Consider the following 9,073-nt stretch of genomic DNA (forward strand, 5'->3'; position numbering starts at 1 on the left):
ATATGAAAAGATAGTTTAGAATGTATGCTTTGATTTCCTGCTACTTAAATATACATGTGTTAAACAACATGGAACATAGCACATTTTGTATCAGACCACCCAATTTGTAGGTGAGCAAAATATTGGAACGTGTGACTGACAGGTGTTTCTTGTTAACCAGATGTGTCCTGTTAGATCACCTGTTTAAACAGTACATAACTCTGAACATCTACTTTTGGTTTTAGCCTTCAGTTTCCCCTGTGAAGACTGCAGTTGTTTCTAAAATGGCCAACATGAAGATCAGAGAGCTGTCTATGGGAGAAAAGCAAAGTATTTTAAGCTGAGAAAAGAAGAACAATCAGTGGCATTGCACAAACATTTGGCATAGCCAATACAACAATTTGGAATGTCCTGAAAATGAAAAAAAAAAATGTTGGTGTACTGACCAACAGACACCAAATGGGTCGACCAAGGAAAGATCAACAGCTGATGACAGAAACATTGTGAGAGCTGTGAAGGAAAACCCAAAACAACAGTCAGTGACATCACCAACAACCTCCACAGAGCAGGGGTGAAGCTATCACAATCCACCATTCGAAGAAGACTTTAAGAGCAGGAACATAGAGGCCATACCACAAGATGCAGACCACTAATCAGCAGTAAGAATCGGAAAGCCAGGTTGGAATTCGCAAAGAAATACAGAAATGAGTCAAAAAAGTTCTGGAACTGAGTGTTGTGGATAAAAATGACATGAAATAAACATGAGGGAGACCTAGTATCCAGTAAAGGGGAGAAGAAGAAAAGTGTATTGGTGATATCAAAGCCATTCTCTGCCAAACCGTGGGCAAGGGACGAGCTGAAGAACTTTTCGATGGGGCAGAACACAGGGATTTGATAGACGACCCCAAGGCTGACGCCACCCCGTTTGGCCTGTACCGACAAGAAATATGGGATGCTGTGAGGAGTATTTTTCCAGCTAAGATGGACCCTGGGAAGCTCGAAAATATAAAACTGAAAGACGAAGAAAACGTGATAACCTTCATACAAGAGTTTCAAGATAAATGGAGGGATGAAACGAGTGCCAAATGGGACGATTCAGTGGCAAGTGTGGGACTGTTCAAACTGCTGTTGAAGAACGCTCTCCCTGGGGAGGTACAGCAGAAGTTAGAGGAAGTGGTGGGGCTCAACACAATCGAATGGGCTTCATATCTGGCTCATGTGACCCATAACGTGGAGCAACACAGAAAGCTGAAAAAAGAAGCTAAAGATGCCACTGAAACCCTAATGAGCCAACTCTGTAAGGCACAGCTCAGCGAACTGACCAGGACTAAACAGGAAGAGAAGGAACAGAGGAAGGAACACATTAAACAAGCGGCAGTAATGGTGCCCCATCCACAAGCGGCAGCCCCAGCACAGGCTGACCCTTTGCTGCTGGCCAGTGGATACCAGGCCCACCCAGAACAGCAAGTCCCACACATAACTACTATGTTGCACCCCGCCCAGATGGATTACATATATCATATGAGGGCCCCCATGCACCCGGGGACGCCGCCTGCTTGGGGGAGGGGACGAGGATACGGACGGGGTCGAGTTTTGCCAAGACCAAATATGGCAACTGAAGGGTGTTGGGGATGCGGTGATCCTAGCCACTTCAGGAGAAATTGTCCACGTGTCCCACGACCAACTTGGGGAGACCGCATGGATAGGGCTGAAAGAAGAGGTCAGGTGATTGGACCGAGAGCACCGGAGAGCTATGGAATGCCACCTTGGTGTCAATCGCTACCCCCAGTACCCCCAGGTGGCCCCATGTATGGCCCCTATGGGGAGCCGGGACCCAGCCAGAGTTGAGGAGGCCTAGAGAAGCCCGGGGGGGGGGCTCATGCAGTCCGTCACCACACTGCACCCAGAACAAGAGCCAACTGTTACAGTGACGATCGGAAACACCTTGCAAGCACCTTTCATGATCGACACTGGAGCTACATATTCAAGCATAGGGAAAGAAGGTTCACAGCTCCCCCTCACCTGTAAGGCAATTCAAACTATGGGCTTCTCAGGAAAAATACAGACCTTACGATTCACCGAGCCTCAGGAACTAACTCTGGATGGCGTGACAATACAAGCACCCCTGTTATATTCGCCAGGAGCACCTGTTAACCTACTGGGACGTGATGCCCTGTGTAAGTTGGGAGCTCAGATACAGTGCGAGGCGACTGGGATTTGGGTGACATTCCCCAAATCAATATCCACACAATACCTACTGTTGCACGAGCCACCTAGCACCGCCCCTAATGTGAGGATGGTATACTGGTTAGAGATGTCCAATCCATCTAACTTGGAACTCTGGCACAGATACGCAGAATGGAAACCATGGTTACAGTACATGCGGCCCGATTGCACAGAGGTGGAGGCCCCTTTATATTGCATTATTAAATATGATGACGGTGGGCGAGACCAGGAATATGCTCAGCTTTGGGAAGACATGGAACAGGGACAAGTAATGTACATTAAAACCATGGAAATAATAAGTGGCCCACAGGGAGTGGCGGCTATGATCAAGCTCCCAGAGAGAATCACTAACTGGTATCAGCTGGAAGGGACAGCGCCCCATGTCACACTCATGGTCACCAAAGGCCTTGAACCGGAAGATGTAGGGTCAATGATAGGGCAGGCGAAAGAAGTAAAAGAGTGGAAGCCAACTACCAATCCGTCTCTGCACAAGTCGCCTGATGGAAAGTTTGTGCGAATCTCAATAACAGCAGTTGACACCGCCGTGGCCACTAGTTTCTGCATATGCACGAGCACAGACCGAAGTGGTTTGCAAATGGCAGTTAAGGCAGCAAAAGATCAGGACAATAAGGAAATACTGAAAACTGTTCCAGAACAGCTATGGACAAAACATCTGACCGACGTAGGGTTTGTTAAATCCGCTGACCTAGCTCAGATTAAGGTAAAAGAGAATGCAAGGTTGCCCTACCAGAAACAGTATCCGTTGTCAACGCAAGCTAGAGAAGGCATACGGCCCACAATACACAGATTGGTAGAGGCCGGAGTGCTAATCTCCACGCTAAGTCAGTGCAATACCCCCATTTTTCCAGTTAGAAAACCTGACTCAGAAAAGAGGAGGCTAGTACATGATTTGCGTGCTATTAACCAAATCGTGATACCTGAAACACCAGTAGTGCCAGACCCACACACCCTATTGTCGAACATTCCAGAAGGGACCAAATGGTATATTGTCATAGACTTATGCTCAGCATTTTTTAGCGTGCCACTGCACCCAGACTCACAGCATTTGTTTGCTTTCACGTATGAAGGGCAGCAGTACACATACACTAGCCTTCCGCAGGGATACTGTGAAAGCCCATCCATATTTAATCAGGTACTGGCTCAAGACCTCTCAGCCCTGTAATGCCGTAGCACCATCTTGGAATATGTCGACGACCTTTTGATTTGTAGTGCGTCCAAAGAACAATGCCAGCATGACTCCCTAAACGTTCTACGAATGTTGGCCGAAAATGGCCACAAAGTAAGTAAAGAAAAGTTGCAATTTTGTAGACAAAAAGTGTAATACCTAGGTCGTGTGTTAGAGGGAGAAAGCCGTACTATAGCGCCAAAGCATGTAGAGGCCATACGCAAGGCCCCACAGCCAACCACCGTGCGACAGATGTTGACGTTTCTAGGAATGGCGGGGTTCAGTCGCCCATGGATATGTGAGTTTGCGCTAAGGGTTCAACCATTACGGGATTAAGGCAGCAGACCAATCACAGCCAAATGCCCCCCTCGTCTGGACTCCTGAAGCTCTAGCCGCACTCGCAGATATTAAAATGGCCTTAATGACCGCTCCTGCATTGGCTAACCCAGACTATAGCAAACCGTTTCACCTCTATGTATCCGAAAGAAAGGGGTACGCAACGGCCGTCCTAACTCAGCAGCAACAAGGGATGGGAAAACAGGCCATCGCCTATTACAGCACGGCTCTCGATAACGTGGAAAAAGGGATGCCCCCCTGTTATCGGTCTTTGGCAGCGGCCGCATTTGCATATCAGAAAGCGTCCTCAATCACCATGGGGCACCCAGTTACATTATATACGACCCATGCACTGCATGCGCTCCTAACGAGTCAGACCTTTGTGATAACGAACTCCTGTCGAACGGGATATGACTCCATTCTGTCAGCCCCGGAGCTCACTATAGAACGGTGCACCACGGTGAATCCGGCCGATAAACTGGTAACCCCGATAGATGGTGTACCCCATGAGTGCGTAGCGGAATCAGAGATATTTTTGAAAGCGCGTCTGGATTTGGAGAACTTCCCTATTGATAATGCTAAACATACGTATTTTGTGGATGGTTCCTGTTATCGTACTGACACTGGCAATAAGGCTGGGTTGGCAGTAGTAGAAGCACGACGAAACCCAGTGACGTTTGAGGTGGTGATGAGTGTTCCCCTCCCCCAACCATGCTCGGCCCAGCTAGCTGAACTACGGATGTTGACAGTTGGGTGTAATTTGGGCCGTAATGAGAGTTGCACTGTATATACGGACTCGGCCTATGCTCATGGAGTCTGCCATGTGTTTGGACCAATCTGGGCTCAAAGGGGATTCCAGCGGGCAGATGGGTCCGCCGTGACCCACGGGGAAGCGATTTCAGATTTACTATATGCTATGACATTGCCCACAAAATTAGCTGTAGTGAAATGCAGGGCACATAGGACTGATGACTCCTTTATCACTAAAGGGAATGCACTGGCGGATGAGGCAGCTAAGAAAGCTGCCGTAGGGCCTGGGCAGATGATGGCCCTAACTCAGCCCGGGGAGAGTCCGCTGCAGCATCCGCAGGTAGACAATGTGGCCCACTTAGTGGAGCTGCAGAACACCGCAGGTATGGCTGAAGTATCGGCGTGGATAAAACGGGGGGCGAAAAAAGAGGCGGGTGCTGGATTGTGGCGCAGCATAGAAGGATCATGTATAGCCCCAGCCTGTTACCTCCCGCTCTTGATCAAAGAAGCCCATGGCTTGGATTACGCCCATAGGACCGAAACTATCCGAAAAATCCGTCAGAAATGGTGGTCCCCATTTCTGGCCAGTATGGTGGACTATGCGTTGAAAAGATGTGAAGTGTGTATCAAGAACAATGTGCGAAAGAACTTTACTACCCCTTTAGGACATATTCCCCCGCCGACGGGGCCGTTCCGGCATATAATGATGGATTATGTAGACATGGGAGCAGACAACCGGAAAGAAGGGAAGCGCTACATTCTAATAATAGTAGACCGCTTCAGCAGGTGGGTGGAGGCAGCTGCGACTTCCAAGGAAGAAGCGAGGGCCGCTGCTAAATTTTTATGTCGCGAGGTCATTCCCTGGTTCGGTATTCCATATTTTCTGAGTTCGGACAACAGCACCCACTTTGTGAATAACGTCATTGACAATGTGGCATCTGCCTTGGGGATAGATCATAAGCTAGGCTGTGTATATCATCCTCAATCCCAGGGCATGGTGGAACGAGTGAACGGTACCCTAGTTAATAAACTGGCAAAACTATGCGAGAGCTCTCGCCTAAACTGGGTACAGGCTTTACCACTAGCAGTTAATGAAGATGCGTTCACAGACCAATCGTATGATGCACTTGACTCCTCATGAAATGCTTACTGGGTGCCCAATGCCTATGGCGTTCACCTGAGGTCCATACACAGGGCCGTCTTTGGCACAATTGGAGGACGAAATGCAGGATTATGTGCGAACCCTCACCCAAATCCATAGACATTTGTATTCACAGGTTCGTGAGGCAGTCCATGGAGAGAATGAGGTACGGGAGTACGTGCGCCTAGTGGCACCGGGGGACCAGGTATACATTCGTGTTTTCAAGAGAAAGAGCCCCCTTGCGGGACGTCGGGAAGGACCGTTCACCGTGGTCTCTGCAACCCCCACAGCTGTGAAAGTTGAGGGGAGGAATTACTGGTATCACTTGAACCAGTGCAGCCGCGCCGAACCAGGTAAGGGGCCGTTACTGCAAGACACTACCGACGAACAACCATCGACCTCAGGACTAGTCAGTACAAGGCAGCCCATTGGGGCAGTGGTGTTCACTGATAGTGACAGTGATTCGGATGAATCCCTGAGCCCTGCCTACGGCACTCGAGCCCAGACTAAGCAGCAGGCTGTGGAAAAACTAGATAAACTGTCTCAGTCTGATGCCAGTAGCCCTACCATTCTCTCGCCCCGAGTAGAAGTGACGGGTGTCGTAGTTACCAGCCCACAGGAACTTGTAACCCCAACAACGGAGGATTTTCTGTCTACGCTTGCCACTCTCTGTCAGGACCTTGACGACCCCACTTTGCCTCTGAGCCTAATCGACTCGGATACGCTACAGTCCCTAGAAGCACAGTTTGGCCCCCTGTGGCTACCGTTCCTTTGCTCAGCTATGGCGTGTTCTTACCATGATAGTACAGGGTCACCTTTCGCATCCCGGGCTTTCCACCCCCCCCCCCCCCCCATTGCCCCGATGTCACCTCCGATCGCACATAAATTAATGAAATTACAATACTATTTAATCTCCACCGATAACACCTCACTTACGGAGGAACAGAGTAACATGTATCTGGCATGGATGGTCCATACTGCTCGATCTGTGACAGATCGCTCGTGTCTCGTATGTCATGATCGTAGCCTCACCCCCCATTTTATGCTGCCTATGGGGAACCTCACGGAATGCCTCACCACCCCCTATTCTGTTGATTTTTTGTGTCCTACTGTGTGCCTCCTTGGGGCCCTTTCTGTTGACTTTGGCCCATCATGGATGTACAATGCAAGCTCCTCATGCCTGTTTCACCCTGTATCCACTCAAGTGTCGACTTTTGTCCGCGTCCAACCATCTCTGCCCTTGTTCTTTCCCATCTGCCTCTGCTCCTCTGTTGGCGTATATCCTGTAGGAAACGTGTCTGCCCGATGTAATGTCTCCCTGTTCGCTAATGATTTGCAAATTGAGACCCTCTCTGTCTGTGATTCATCCCCATGCACCCCCAGCGTGACAATTCCCCTACCTGATGTTAGTGTTGGTACTGTTCCCCTTGCGGATGTTTTTCTGGTTTTGCGGGGGCCAACGTGTATGCCAGACTTTGCCTGCGGAAAGGTGGGGATGCTGGACCCCGGTTAGGTTGGACGGTAAGACCCGTGTTTTGTTGGTGGCTGACCAACCGTCATCCAGCCGATCCCGTTCACGCCGCGACGTGGCCCTGTGGACTCAGTATGTCCGTGACGCTGGTGCAGTGAACTATTCTGACTGGGCGGCTGATGAAACCATCCATCTTGACTTTGGGGGGACCCCTGTTGGCATTCCTGCTCGCTACAGAGCCATGGAGGCCGTTGGCAGTGGTGTAGCGTCTATTTTGCTCCCGGCCGTGCAGATCAACCGCAACGTGGCATGGATTAATTACATGTGGTACAACGAGCAACGCTTCATTAACTACTCGGCGAGTGCTCTCGGACTGGTCCGTGATCAGCTCCATGCCACTTCCCTCATGGCTGCTCAGAACCGTTTTGTCCTGGACCAGATGCGGGCCCCTGAGGAGGGTGTCTGTGCAATGATTGGTCCCGAGTGCTGTGCTGCAATCCCTTTGCACACTGGTTCTGAGGGTGCTCTCTCCAAGGTCCTGGGCCAACTACAGGCCCTCCAAGTGGAGCAAAGTGGCTAACTTTGGGTCTAGTCTCCGCCTCCCGCCGTGGCTCTCCTGGTTTCTTTCTGGAGATTGGACTGCTGCCCTGACCCGCTTGGGAGTGTCCCTGTTCGTCCTCCTTCTCCTGGTGGCTCTGGTGGCCTGCTGTGTGATCCCCTGCGCATGGCGGATGGTGATGTCCTCCACCTCCTTTTCTGGTCAGTACGTTGTTAAGGGTGAGGCGTTACCGCCTCAACAGGGGGTGGTGATTGAGACCATGCGACGGGACACAACGAGCAGCGACAGCAGCGACAGACGGGAGACAATGAGCAGCGACAGCAGCAACAGACAGGGGACAATAAGCAGCGACAGCAGTGACACCAGCGAGACCGTCTACGAGAACATGAGACGGGACATGAGCCAGGACTGATATCAAAGGGGGCGCAAGGAACCGTTTGTACAAGGTAGTGGCCAAATGGGCCTATCCGTGTTTTCTATGTGTTCATCTGTGTTGCAGATCTACTGAACCCTGAGGGGTGAGAAGATGATGTGATGATCCATACCCTGGGTGTAAGTGCTAGCCTAACCTCTCCCCAAAGGGTGGCTCTCTACAGTACGTAAAGTGCTTGAGCTGAAGACAACCAGCATACAGAGAGATACTGCCAACACAGACTGTCAAGTTGTATTGTTATAAAATGTTATAAAATGTTTGTGATATGACGCACTCAGGCACGAGAAAAGTATAATGGTACTGTCGAGGTTTTTTCGCCTACCCCTGACTGCGAAGGATTGGGGTTTGTTTTTTGGGAGGAAGCAAGACTCTGCAGGTCCCGACAAATACAAAACTGTGGGCTGACGGGCCTAGTTGATAAAGATAGGGACGTGTAGATCCAATCAAATAGTTACTGTAGTGACCACTCATACGTAAACTAGCGACGGCAGTAGTAGTAGTAATGAATGATTAGGGGTACTCAGTTAATCACACTTATAATCGATGTAGGCAAACAAACATATAATCAAGGTAGTTAGATTCTAAATAAGATATATATATATATATATATATATATATATATATATATATATATATATATATATATATATATATATATATATATACATATATATATACATATATATAGTTGAAAGGAGAAGTAAGTTAAGGGTTAAGAGTTATGGCTAGGTACATCTACATATGTCCAGCGCAAAGTGTACGTAGGGGGGTCCTAAGGCCCATTCTCCAGCTGCCAATCTACTATGAGACCCCGGGGCGCACAACGCTAGCACGTCTCCCACCAGGTCTACAAAACCTCCTCAGCTCCTATTCGGATCAGTGTTGTGTAGAAGTGGTTACTGTAAGGGACCCATTTGATTACGGGGATGGGCGCAGGGATTATGGCTTCGTTAGAGTAATCCTCCGATAGCTAGCGGGGGACGGCCATGGGG

This window comes from Ictalurus punctatus, chromosome 1 (assembly GCF_001660625.3).
Source record: "Ictalurus punctatus breed USDA103 chromosome 1, Coco_2.0, whole genome shotgun sequence".
Lineage (NCBI taxonomy): Eukaryota > Metazoa > Chordata > Actinopteri > Siluriformes > Ictaluridae > Ictalurus > Ictalurus punctatus.